The sequence below is a fragment of the Rhea pennata genome, chromosome 22, assembly GCF_028389875.1.
Source record: "Rhea pennata isolate bPtePen1 chromosome 22, bPtePen1.pri, whole genome shotgun sequence".
In the NCBI taxonomy this organism is placed as follows: Eukaryota; Metazoa; Chordata; class Aves; order Rheiformes; family Rheidae; genus Rhea; species Rhea pennata.
Window position 1 is genome coordinate 8790432 of NC_084684.1, and position 13464 is coordinate 8803895.

General features: G+C 49.5%; 1 protein-coding gene across 1 annotated transcript in view; it reads left to right on the forward strand.

Annotated features, from left to right (window-relative positions):
* CAMTA1 (calmodulin binding transcription activator 1) overlaps positions 1-13464 on the forward strand; it is a 422644-nt gene that overhangs the window by 59603 nt on the left and 349577 nt on the right. The window lies entirely within an intron of this gene.

Below are 13464 nucleotides of genomic sequence, written 5' to 3' on the forward strand. Positions count from 1 at the left end.
CCAGGAAGAAGACCCATCTATGCAGAAGGTGTGAATACGTCTTCCTCTTTCTCCTGCACCATCTGCATTTTAGTCTTGTAACACTAGTCATTTAAACCTCTCCTGTCCCCTCCCTACAGCGTGAGTGGAACGTGTCTCACAGTTAATACTGTGCCGCAGAGGGCAGTGAGAAAGGAGGAGACAGGTGAAGAAAAGGGAAAAGTTTGGAATCTGAGGCTTGGGATAATTTTGGTTGGTTTACTTATCAATATAGAAAGTGTTTCACTTTCAGCTTTGTAGCAATTAATTATGGATGCAATGCAATAGTTAAACCTTGGTTTGAAAACAAAAACAACCCTCCCCCCTCCAAGCCCCCGAAAGCTGCTTTCCTGAAACCCTTTTAATGCTGAGTTCTGGGTATCGAGTGTCACATAGCACATCCCAGACTGATCATGGTTTTCAGGATTCCTTCCTTGCTTAAGCTCCCTACATGATAAAGGATTGCAACCAGTGATAAGTTAGGCTAAGGTATCTTTAATGACTAGCATCTAGGGGCTGATCCCCCAAGCTGAGTTTAGGAGAGTTGCATTGCTGTTCTTGTGCTGGCCACACTGACTGGGAAGAAGCAGATGCAAAGTGAAAATGAGTTAGTGCTGCATGAGAAATGAGTAAGTACGCAGAGCTGCTATTTGGCTCCTAGAAGGCATATAGCTGTTGGTGAGGTGGATGCCCTGACACAGTTGAAAATGCCTCTTTGGAGAATCAAGCAGCTGCTGGAGAGGTGAGAACAAGATGTGAGGCTTGTTTTAGTTTAAAATAAATAAATAAATAGAAGTATTGCTTTTTTTTTTTTTTTATGAAGGAAAGAGGAATTTTGTTGGACTTGTCTGGGCTCTAAAAATTATTCTCTGTGAATCTTGCACAATTTCCTGTTGGGTGTTGCTGTTTAAAAGGTTGCTGTGTCCCCTCGATCTGTCTCAGAGTGTCTTCGTTTACATAGCACTGCAAAGCGAGTCATCAGCTGGAAAGGGATATTTAACAAGAACGTTTTTCACTGTTTAATAAAGCTTTGTATCCTATGAGGACTGAATCCCTGGCTTTGCCAACTCTGATTTTTCTCATATGTGTCAATGTTGTGTGTGTAATACAAATTAGAGACCTGGCTTTTTGTTTGTTAGTTTTTTTTTTAAGCAGCAGTTTTATCAGGAGTGTTCTTTTTTACAACAAATCAGAGGGAAACATTAGATGTTTAACAAGTGGAAGGGTTCATCACTGATGCTGTTCTGCTGGTGTCACCATAGCTGGTAATCGCCCTTTTAAGGAGGTGACAACACTTGTCCTGTCTGAGAAGACAGAGGTTGCGCAGACCGCGCTAGCTCAGGTGTCGCCTGCACAAAGCTGCCTTGTTTCCGGCTTTCTTTAATACACACACAAAAAAGTGAAATCCTGCAGCTGCTGATCCCACTTTGCTCGCCGTGAGTCCAAAGTGATTTTCATCCGTGGCCCCATATGTAGAAGTTTTTGGTCCACCCTGTGTCCAGCGTGAAGACCTTTCCCAGGCTCTGGCCGTCCTTGCTGTTTCCCACAAGTTCCCCCAAGAGAAGGTGGAGGGTTCTTTTGGTTTTCTCTTTAAGGCCTGCAGCTGATGCCTGGAAATTCCCAGACTTGTGAGGACGGAGCAGGTTTGCACTAGTGCCAACCTGCAGGTGGACTTCTGTGGCTGTATCTTTTTGTTCACTTGCTTGGTTTTGAACACTTGCTTACAAAAGAAGAGGGAGCGATGTGCTCTAGGGGAAGGGTTAAAATGTGGACCACCTCAACTCGTGCTCAGGAAACGCAGCTTCAGCTGAGGCAGGAATTGATTTTGTGGGTACTTTGAAACATTGCTTTTTAAATACTGAGATCACAATGGATATTCTAATGTTGGGAGGAATTTTCAAGCAGCAAGGGCAGTCAATTCCAAGAATTCTCCAGTACTCTTGCACTGAATCTTCCTTATCTGTTATCTATAAACATCCGATTGGAAACATTTGCAGCTGAACCACGTTATGGACCAGTAACCTTCCAAGTTGCTCAGTTTCCCTGGCTCCGGGCTTGCAGGACAGCTTGGAGGAACATGAGAAAACAGCTACTTGTGAGAGAGACATCATCCATCTATCAGCACAGACCATCGGAGAAGGTGGGGGCTGAGAGCACACGCACGCGAGTGTGGTGTGAAAGCGAGGTCTCTTCTTGCCCCTTTGCTGCTGCCCGCACGGCTCCCTCTGTCAGTGCATCCCTTTTGAACAGAAGTGTTAGGGAGAGCTAAGTTTGATGTGCTGAGAAGTAACCTTGGTGTTTGTCCTCTGCGTTAAAGAAGTCCGAAATTTACACTTAGTGTTTTTTGGTGAAGATCTGTGGGATTGATGGTCTCATAAAATAAGTGTCAGCTCGTCCTGGAGCGTGCAGATCCCAGGGACTGGCATAGCAAGCATGCTGTTTGGGGACTGCTTTTCACTGGCATACTGAATCTGAAGTCAGTTTTCAAGGTGTCATCTCCATTTTAATTAGGTGCCTGACTCCTGCTTGCTCTTCACTGGTCCCCTGTTGGTGCCTTCTGTCTCTTCTAATTACTTTTCAAACTTAAATTTAAAAAGAAGCTCGTAAAAGAAGAAGCAAAACAGAAGTAGCAGCACTGACAATGTGCTGAAGTAGGTCTTTCACGTTTGGTTTTCATTCGCCGGCATGTGGGAAGCGTCTGCTCCGTCTGTGTTGTCTCAAAGGCAAAATGTTGTGTTTCTGAGGCTTAGTTCAAGTGTAGTACAGTTTTAAGTGTTGCATGGTTGTTCTTTGCAGTAGGGATTATCTGCTGTGCACCCCCTGCGTCATTGATCGAAATGCTGTGCTAGCCTAGAGAGCAGCAGCATCTCTGACCTTTTGTAGCATTTATCACAAGATAGGCTTCACTTGTCCCTTCCACAGCTGATAGAAAATACGATGTTGCAAATAGGCGTTACAAACAAAGGTGGGGAGGAGGGGAAGGGAGGGTAAAACCTGCCGCACGGGGATACACCCTTAACTGAAAAATGGGTTTAATACTGCCTTTCGCTATGAGAGCAGGGGAGACAGAAGCGGAGCTACAAGGAGTGCGTTTAGAGAGTGGTAAACTAGCAATTAATTCCCAGGAAGTCCAGACCAAGTTTTTGGATGCAGTCACTACGTCTTGGATGTTATGCGCATGCAGGCATCTCCTCTGCTGCAGTCCTCACCCTCTCCTGGTGCTTCAGGGTCTGCTTTCAATTTGCATGAATTTGCATCAGAAGGAAATGGCAAGCTTTCAGTCGGAGGCCCTGTTCCGGGGCCTGCAGCCCGTTGCCTGGTTGGTGTGTGCTGAGTCCTCTGGACAGCAGACACCTTGCACTGGTTTCTCTCTTGTTCTCCCGGGGTGACCGCTGCTCTGGGGGTGCTTTTGGAGCCCTGCGAGGAAGAGGGCTGCCTCCAACGCAGAGCCAGCTCATCAGCCAGAAGTTGTGTTACGTGACTCCACTGCCAGGTGCCTCGCTCAGCTCCTGCGTTTGGCCTCCGAAGACCAATGTCCTTTGCTCACAGAGCGGTGAAATCTCAACGGTGGCAAGATGCTTTCCACCACCTGGTGTCCGAGTTCCTCGAAAACGCAGCCGTGATGCACCGTGTGATGCTCCAGCGTCCGTCTCGTCAGGTGCAAACACCCTGGGAGCATAGTGCGGAGCCGGGAGCCGGGTCCCGGGGCGGCCGCTCCTGCTGAAGCTTCCGGTTGCTTAGGTCCAACCAGCATTTCGTCTTAATTTGTGAGCCTGCCGTTAGCTCCCATGAAGACATACTGTTCTTCTGCTCCTGAAAGCTCTCTGAATCCTAACGTGCTGCTTGTGTAAAATGGCATTCGTCTCCGTGAAAGGAGAGAAGGTGCGACATTGAGTTAAGGCTCGCGTGGCTCAAACCGCATCCGAGCTCCCACCTTGGTTTATTTCTCCCCTTTCATGGAAAAGTGGAATTCGCAGTATTCCCCCCGACGCCCGGGTAGGAGATTCTGCATTGAGGTCGGCAGCATGGGCACACGGAGCCGTAAGCTGCGCGGTGCCTCCCAGTGAAAGCTTTGGGCGCACTGCGGTGCTTTGCACCCCGCGCCTCCTTCACGCTGAGCTTCCTGTGCGGAGGCAGCGTAAGGAGATGCTGGCGCCTCGCGAGCGCGGAGGGCGTTGGGCTGCGGCCGCCTCCCCCGTCCGCGGGGTTCCTGGGCCTGGCTAGACCGGGTTGGAAAGCCAGCGATGCCGACGGCGCCTGGCCGCTGGCTGGGGTACGTCCCGCTCGCTCGTCGCGGTTCGGAGGCCGACGGCGCGCGCTGCCGGTGCAAAAACACAGTATCTGCGTGCTGCCCGATTCTGCTCTGTGACGGAGCAGTCGGTGCAAGTAGCCGTGTTCGCCCCAAACTGCAGCCTCTCCGGCCGGCTTCTTGCTCAAGCCTGGAGAGAGTTTTAGGATGTAGTTAGCAGACCGGGAGGGAGGGTATGCTTTCTCCTAAATTAATAGTTATTTGCAGAATCAAATAAGTGTTCCAGTATATTTCAAGGATAATCTTAGTTTATGTTCTCATAAGTCAGGAGTGGAAATAAAAGCACAACTTTATCTTTGTCTCTTTTTTAAAATTCCCATGTGTCCTTCAGATGAAACGTTTACATTTACCAAGAAAGAACACTAATAAAAATGATCAAATTAAAGGTGTGAGATTTGGGGGGCTTATTCTGGCAAAGAAAGGAGAAGAGTTACTGTAAGACTTCCCCATTTGCCATTTTTTTATGAGGTAAATTATGAGCAATTTGCATATATCTGCAGGGAAACAAAACTGCTAATTCACTATGCATTTGATTTACAAGTTTGATTTACAGGCATATTAACTTAACTGTTTAATTTTCTGAGTTGTGGTTATTCTGATTAAATTAATTTGCAAATTCTGCATGTTTGCCTTTTTCACAGGCTTTGTTTTCTCTTGTTCTTTGACCAAAATCATAATACAGTTAAAGTCCACTCCGCTGGGGGAGCATGTTTCCTGGAAAGGTCTTTAAAGGAGCCAGTCACAGTTGCTCTAGAGACAGACGCTGCTATGTGTAATTTTTCCAAATGAAGCTGGTGTCAGCTGGTCCCACTACTGGATAAATTACCGTTATTGACCACCAGATGAAAAATCCCCGAACCACTCGGAGTTTTGTTTATTCACAAAAGCATGCCATTTATTTATTTTTAACGTTGCTTGGCTGAGGCACAAAATGCGTCAATTCTTTAAGCCAGTAAAAATTCCGCGTTTTGAAATAACACAACTGCCACTCACAGGACTAACATCCATCACACAGTGGCTGAACTTGCATCATTAATCATTGGCCATAATAGGAAAAATCGCTGGAACAGAGTGCAGTCGCAGGATGAATGCCTCCTGGTTGCAAATAAATACTTTGCTTTTCACGTAGTGCTTATTCTTGAAAAACGCCCTGGCTTCGAGCTGGCATTTGCGTGGCGCTAGGAGACTGGTCCCGCGGCGGTGATCCCCCCGGTGCCCTCCCGTCCGAGCCGGCAGAGCTGCCAGCGGGGCTCCGCGAACGAGGCGGAGGCGAGAGCAGGAGGGTGCTGGAGGTGGCGAAGGCACCTTGGTGCTTCCTCCCGTCGGAGCAGGTGTCAACTGCGGGGGCAAGGCCAGCCAGGGCGAAGGAGCCTCCTGGCTGTGCGTGCTACATCTTAAGCAAGAAATCAAAACGCCGCAAAAAACCAAGGGTCTGGGTGTCTTTGAGACGAAAGTGAGCAGATAAACGTGGAAACGGCGATTCACAATTTTCCAGAAAGATCTTGAGCCTTGCTCTTTGAGGAAGTGTGTCTTGCAAGCTGCAACGTTACAGTTTTTAAGAAGGCAGGTGTTTAGCTTTACAGCTCAGAGAATTTGCGCCGATAGCGCCGTCGTTTCCACAGTTTTGTTTTACTATGGTCCTGGCTTTATTCTTTCGTTTAATATCTGCATCTATTGTTTTCAGTCTTGGAGAAAATCCCCGGTTACGCAGGTGGTGTTTTGAGTTTGGCCTTGGAGTAATTTTTTGAGAGAGATTTCCTTGGTTTCCCACTTGGCCCGGCATTGGGGACTGGATGACTGGGCAGTTCAGGAGCGCGAGCCTGAAGGCCTCGAGGACGCTCGTTCCTCCGAAAAGCTGCAGGGGCTTTTGCAGCAGCCGCCGCGCTCCGGAGCGCCGGGCTTTCGGTACGCCGCCGCTTCCGAATACGGAGAAGCGGCGTTATCGCGGGGTCTGGGGCGGGAGAGCGGTTCCCGGAGTCGGGAAGCGGCTCTCGGCCCGGGGCTCTGGAGCAGCAGCCGCCCCGCGGTCGGGCGCCCGGCTCCGTCCCACGGACCGCGCGAGCGCCCGCGGCTCCGCGCCGGCCGCTGCGGAGGCCTCCGCGGCCCGAAGCACAACAAGGTGCTTTACCAGCCGTTTTGTAATACTGCTTTTCTTTAGGAAAAAATAGCGCTGCTGGAATATCGACTGATGCTGCCCTTGAGCTTTTGGGTTCAAAAATGTTTGACTTTGTCCTTTTACGAGCCGAGATTTGTATGTGCTTTGCTTCCCTTCTTACGTGCTCACTTTGGAAATGTCACGTACAAAACAGGGGTTTGCTCGGCTCCCGTCACCACTGGCCTCCGTTTGAAATTTAAATTTCTGTCTCAGCGCTGCTCTCTGCTGCCTCAGCTTTCCTTTGAAGTATTGTCAAGTAAATATACTTGAGGAAACCTTACACTTTCTGGAAATGAAACATACGAAACTGCAAGAAATTCATTGCTTCAGTATTTTTTTTAAGTCTGTGCTTTTTAATTAGTGTACATGCCCATTCATCTTGCACAGTGGTGCTGTCAATTTTAAAATACCAGAAAATGTCTCGGATACAAAATCGCAAGCCCAAGAATGTCACCAAAGCTAAACGCCTGCAACACATGCGTCTTGGGATGCTTCTTCCCTGCGCGATGCTCCCGGCTTGGGGGCGGCTGCAGAGGACCGGGACAGCGGGGCGGACGGGGGTGCTCACGTGCACAGCTGCCAGGCAGGAAAACAAAACAGGCGCTGGCAGAAACGCAGCTGACAAAGCGTGGAAAGGTTTACAGAAGAACAGGACGCCGCTGCGAACAAGAGTGGAGAGGTTTGAATGCCCGTTAGCCTGTAGGAGTGGACTGAAATACTACATCAGACATATGTATCATCAAAATAATAAAAGTATTATGAAACCAATCAGATGTAAGTTACCTGCTTGGCGTGTTAGAGGTAAAATCCTCCCTCCCTTACAAGGCCAACTGACTCTTAATTCATCCCCTGAGATTTCACGTTAAAATGTGTTCACTGCCAGCTGACAAGAGAGTCAAGCTTAGATTTATTACACCGGCACCTGCAGTAAAAAATGACAGATGATGAAAATGTATTTAATTATCATTCAGTGCCACATCTCTGTCTGCTTCAGTCTCAGTGCTGCAGCTGTTGGCACACACTTTATTTTAAAGTCAATGTGCTTATCTGGAGAAGACCTTGATCTCCCTGAGTAAATTGACTTGGGGGAGAAAGAAAATGGTGAACTCTTTAAAGAAGCAGCTGAACAAATGCAGATTTGTATTATATTCACTGGTGTTAATTGCCTAATTCATTTGACTCCGTAGCAACTTCCTGCTTTGCAAGGGAAACACACCCTCTCTGTACCCAAATAAATAACTTCTTTTCCGCAAGCCTGCGGCTCCAGCGGACCGGGAATGTGGTTGGCAGTTTCAGTTCAGGATGCATTTTCAGGTGTGGGAAACGGGTGTTTTCCACTATTCTGCAGCACCTGGAAGTGATTTTGGGGTTCCCTGGCACAGGAAAGTGCCTTTTGGGGACCATCATGTTCTCCTAAAGGCCAGCCTCCAAAAAGGGGCTTTCTTTCCCCTACTTTTGGCAGGATGTTTGCCAGCAAAGCTCTAAGGAAGCTCTCCAATCCATAACAGTTAAAAATGTTCCTGCTTCAGGGAATAGCCTTTTGCAGGGTCTCATATTCCTTCAGTTTGGCAATTCTGGCAAGATCGCCATAAATCTCACTGTCAATTGGCATGTTTCACAGTAAAGTGATACAATGCATACTAAAAATAAATTACTATAAAAACTGGACAGTTTAATGCAATTTCCTTGAAGTAGCCCTTACTGAAGTGTCTAGTGCCAGTTGTACACATTCATCTTCAAAACCCCACAGGCGCGGGTAGCAAAAGCACACGGCCAGCTCTCTGCTCGGCGGGGACGCAGACCAGCAGCCACCCGCGGGTCTGCGCCTCGGGGGCTCCTCCGGAGCGGGGGCTTCGCCTGCGTCCTGCCGCGGTCGAGACCCCGGTCGGCGGTACAACCTGGCAGGAAATAGCGGCGTCCTTGTGCCCGTCCCTTTTCCGGCTACATGCTCGGCCGCGCGAGTGAGCTGCGCGGGGCCGAGAATCGCTTGTTGTCCACGTGTCGCGCTCGTGGCAGCGGCAGCTCTCCGCGAGGTCCTCCGCGCCCCTCGCAGCATCTCCAAAGGTCTCACTCAATGGCAATAACTAAATCCCTGGCTGGAACCATCCCTGGAAATATCTGCCTTTATCTTGCCATCACTGGGTGACAGCAGGGTGCTATTAACAGCAATAGTTGTGATGTGCAGGCAAATATAATTAAACAATCATGTGGCAATAATTGGCTACAGTTGTTAAAGAGGAGAAACATTTCTCAAACAGAATTACGGTTTGTGTCAAGGTCAGAAAAGATGAAACACGTCATTATAGGCTCATCAGAGAAACTACAGCGGAGGGTGTTAGTAAGTCTCATTTCCAAATGAAGATAGCTACAGATTCCTCCCACGTTAATTTTTATTAAGCATTTTATGTTTTAATACAAAACTGCATACCGTGCTGTGGAACTTTAATATGTTTTATATGTGCAATATATTTTGCAGTTACTATATGGCCTGTGTCGGGTATGTGCTAATGGAAATCAAACATCTCTGGTTAACATTAAAACAGTGATGGATTAGCCATAGCGTAACTAAGGCTGCAGGGAGCTGGGAAAGCAGCCAGGTGTCCTCTGAACTCGGGGTCCTGCCAGGGCAGTTTTGGGGCGGCTGATTTTCCAGGAGCAGGCGCTTGGAGGGGTCCCGGTGCCGCTTCGTGCCCAAACTGTGCTCGTGCTTTTCCTGTAAGCGGGGCGGAAAGGGGAGCGGGTGCTGCCGGGCTCATCCGTGCTGCAGCCTGGGCAGGGGCAGCGGAGGGAGCCGCAAAGTCTCCGAACTTCCCCGCGGGAAATCCTGGCTCCGACTCCGGCAGCAGATCGCCGCCCCGCGCCTGCTCGTCCACGGCTGCGTTTTGTGGGTTTGTAGTGGGAACGCAGCCCTGCCTGTGGCTTTCCTAAGGCCAGGTCTGTCGTCCCGGAGCCAAACGTGGTCTCGGTGGCGTGGGGCGGCGCGGGCCTGGGCCGTGCGCGTGTGTGCACGCGTGTGCGCGTGCAGGTGTGTGCACACGCCCGCGTGTGCCGTCTTCGGGCCTGCCGCCGGCTGGTTCGCGCCCTGCTGGGGCAGAGCCGTTCGCCGCCGGACGCAGGACGGTTTCGGGGGAGAGCAACGTCCTGAGGCCCTGCCTGCGGTGTGAGTTCCTGCTGTTCCCGGGTGACGTGCGTGTTTGTCTGCTTCGCTTTTCTGCGCGGTCTGTGCAGTTTTGTTTCGATACCGTAGTCACCAGCGAAACGTCCTTCACAGAGCGGGAGAGGAGGCCGAAGGGAGACACACGGTTCACGCGTAAACTCTGCCTTTTCGGAGAGAGCTGTGACTAATACAGCCGCTGTGACTAATCCAGTTACCCGTTTTATCTTTAGAATTTATGATTAATTTAAATATCTTAAACAGATCATTCACATTGCAGCCCCGATGATGTGCAGTTTTCTAGGGGGAAATTCTCAGAGCTGGAGGAAGCTTCTGTTTATATTGCAGTGCTGAGCATAAGCAATTTAAAACGCTGTAACTTCAGTACTAAATAACCTAGCTGTGCTTCAGCAAAGACCCCCGGCTCCGACAGGATTTCGTGAGCTGCTGCCAGCGAGCAACACTCCTCTCCAGAAATACAGAGGATCCATTAGAAAAATGCTGTTTTTAGCATGGAATGTACTTTTATAGATGTGACATTTATTGCTTTATAAAGGAAGCTTAAAGAAATAATTCATAGCCTCTCAGATGAGGATCCCTGCACGATGCAGACAATTGACATTTACGACCCCGTCGCTATATTAAGATACAAGGCCCTCGAATGCCGTTTTGCCTGTATCCGTTTCCTAATGGGCCGCTCATCTGGCAAGACCCTGTCCCCGGCACAGTGCGGGAGTCTCTCCGCAAGGAGGGAAATGAAGTGGCTGTGCTCGTCTGCAAATAAAAAAGCACTTGTGTTTGCATGAAAGGATGATAGAAGTGGTTTGACTTTGCTTGTCAGGGAACATCAAGCTATTGCTTGGGAGACGAGTGGGGCTGGGGAGGGGAGCAGGAGGCTGGCAGAGCCCTGGTGGCTGTTATCTCAGGTTTGGCATTGTGTGCGCTGATAGGAAGGTTTAAACTGCAGACTGCGGGATTTCCCTGGGCGCCGGAGGGCTGGGAGTATAATGCCATCTGCACTGCACGTAGAACAGTCCTGAATCCTTCTTCCCTGCCATGCTCTATCTTTGCACTGTCGAGCGAGCACCCTCTCCTCTCCAGGGCCGAAGCACCCATCTCTGCCAGACGTTGCTTTCAGACAGGCTTGTGCATGAGGTTTTTCAGAGAAGAGGGAGGAAGGGAAAGCGTCCATGACATGTAGCTGCAAGTACCGTTGCTCGAGCGTTGTGTCCTGCTGCATTAACTAGGACTGCGCCGCCCTCAGTGAGGAAGGTCGTGGCCGTCCTGCAGGTGCCGATCAGCACGGAGAGGGGCATGGCTCTGCCAGGATCCCCCCGTCACCTGCAATTTCGCTTCGCAGCACCAAACCTCTATCACTGTACCAAGAGCAGTAGCCAGCGCAGGTATTAACACGAGCTCCCACTGCATTATGCGCGGATGTCCGTGGGCAGCCAGGTGGAGAGAGGTAGTTAACACTGCTCTCCATCTGTTACCAGTGAGCCGTGTAACCATCTGACTATTTTAAAGGCTTTTACCATTCAGAGACTTCAGTGCGGTAGGAAAATACTATTGCAAAAGTTTAAAATGCCCTGGCCCAGAACAGCATTGCCCAGAATTTCCTGTCCCCGCAGGGCGTGCTGCTGCCATCCGCGTTCGTACTTGCGGCTGCCACAGAAGGGACGACCGCACAGCGGAGACAGGGATTTGAGTTGAAAAAGCAAAAGGGCAAAACGCGAGCTGCAGAGCCACAACTCGGCCCTGCCGCTGGCCCAGAGGATCCAGCGCGGGTCCGAGGAAGCGGGTGCTGTTTCGGGAGGGCAGATCTGCCGGCGGGAGTTCGTCACGCAGCAGCTTGCCGAGTTTGTGGCTTGCCATCGTAGAGGCCAAACTTGTTCAGTTTTGCAAGGCTGCTCCTTGGTCTGATGGGGGAAGAGGTGCCTTTTCGCTGGAGGATGGCACTCGACCCTCTCCTGCCCTCCCGGTGGCCTGGGTGGGACCTCTCTGCCCTGATGGCCCAGCTGGGAAGGCAGCCCAGGGCTTGCTGCTTGGCTCGTTTTCGCCAGGGGCTGAGTGCGGACACCTGGGAGGGGATGAGTGGTGCCACCTGCTCTCAGTTCGTGCTTAAACAGGGACTGTCCCTGCTGCCTGGGGCAGTGTGGGTGGAGAGGAGTGTAGGCTGCTTTAGGGGAAGGCTATCTGGAGAGCAGGTGAGTTAGCAGGACCTGCCTGCGTGCCCCTTGCCACCCCCTTAGCAGTGGGATGTTGTGCTTCCCTGCCGGAAGCTCGTTGCTGTTATTGCCAGTGTTGGGAGCACTAATGCAAAGGGATTAATAATATGCTCTGTAACTCCTAGATAACAGAAGTATTGTGTCTGTGGAAACTGCCAAGGTAGGAATGTTGTTTTTCATTAATGGGGGTGTAGGAGTGCATGATGTATGCAGGGTGTTGCATAATTCACTGCTGCTGTCTCTGACCTGCAGCACTTTGCATGTAACTCTTTAAGAAATCCAGACTCTAATAGGAACGTGCGTCTTCACTGTAAAGCAGACTAGAGTGTTTTTCCTCTGACTTCCTTCTCTCTAGTTTTATGTCCTTGTGACTCAGCAATGGCTGTGGGTTACTCATGGGCCCAGAGAGGCGGTTTGAGCAGTTGCAGCAGCAGTGCTGCATTAATACCACTATGCTTGTTTTAGCTTGCTGTTTATGGTAACTGCTGTTCCTCACAAATATGAGTGTCTCTAGACACTGACTGTTAGATTAATATATCTAAATAGGGGTACTTCATGAGTGCCTGTCTGGAAGGGATATTTTTCTTTCCTACAGTGCCTGGGAGCCCCTTGCAGCCATAGGGGACTAGTCTTAGGCTGCAGGAAGGCAGCCTGTAGCCTCTGGGTTTCCCAGGTGACCTGGTGTATTTAGTTTAATTTAACTCTTTAAGCTATGAAACTGTTAAATCTACATATGAGCTGAAACGTGGTTCTTCTATTACAGTATTGTGCTCCCTTGGTGGCTTTGGCATTAAACCTGTTGTATAGGTAACTTCAGAGCAAACCTTGTCCTGTTCAGTCTTTTTCATGTGCATTAGAAAATCATAGAATCAGTAAGGTTGGAAGGGAATAGCTTTCTTTTAAATGGTGAGCTGGGAAGTGAAGTCCCTGTGGTGGTTGGCTGGTGTAATCTCTCACTGAAAGTAGGTGCAGCTGTGTGCGATCAAGCTTGGTGTGGTGCAGCTGCATGCATAGAGGAAGAAAAACAGGTATTAAGCAAATGAAAATCTACAATGTGGGTGAGACCAAGCTGAAAATCTGTGAAAATGCGTATTTGGGTCACTCTGACCTGCTGCTTTCTCTGTCCCTGCAAGAAGAGGTCTTTGTGGTGCTGTGCAGAGTAAATCTCAGGCTATCAGTGGTATGTTGCACAACAAGCCACTGATGGCACAGTACACTTAGAACTGAAACATCCAACCATGAGCTGCTGTGCAGCTGCCATGGTGCAAGATCAAGTATGTGTAAAAATGGTAGTCAAAAAGCAAAATCAATTTCTGTGCAAAGATAGACAGAGGTCAACACACTGTTGAAGGAAACTGAAAATTTCTTTTTATATCTGTGAGGACATCACAGGCTGGAAGTCAATAAGCAGAAATGTGGAACTGGAACCTGGGTTCCAGTGGGTGCCGTCTCTGTATGGGGATAGCAGCAGTCTGGCTGCTAGAAATGCACATCTTGGTCAATGTGCAAGGCACTATTGTGGAATTAGTCCCTTGTGATTTTTAACTTTCATTCAGAAGGGTGGCTGCTGAGAGGATTCCCATGAAAAATGGATAAGCTT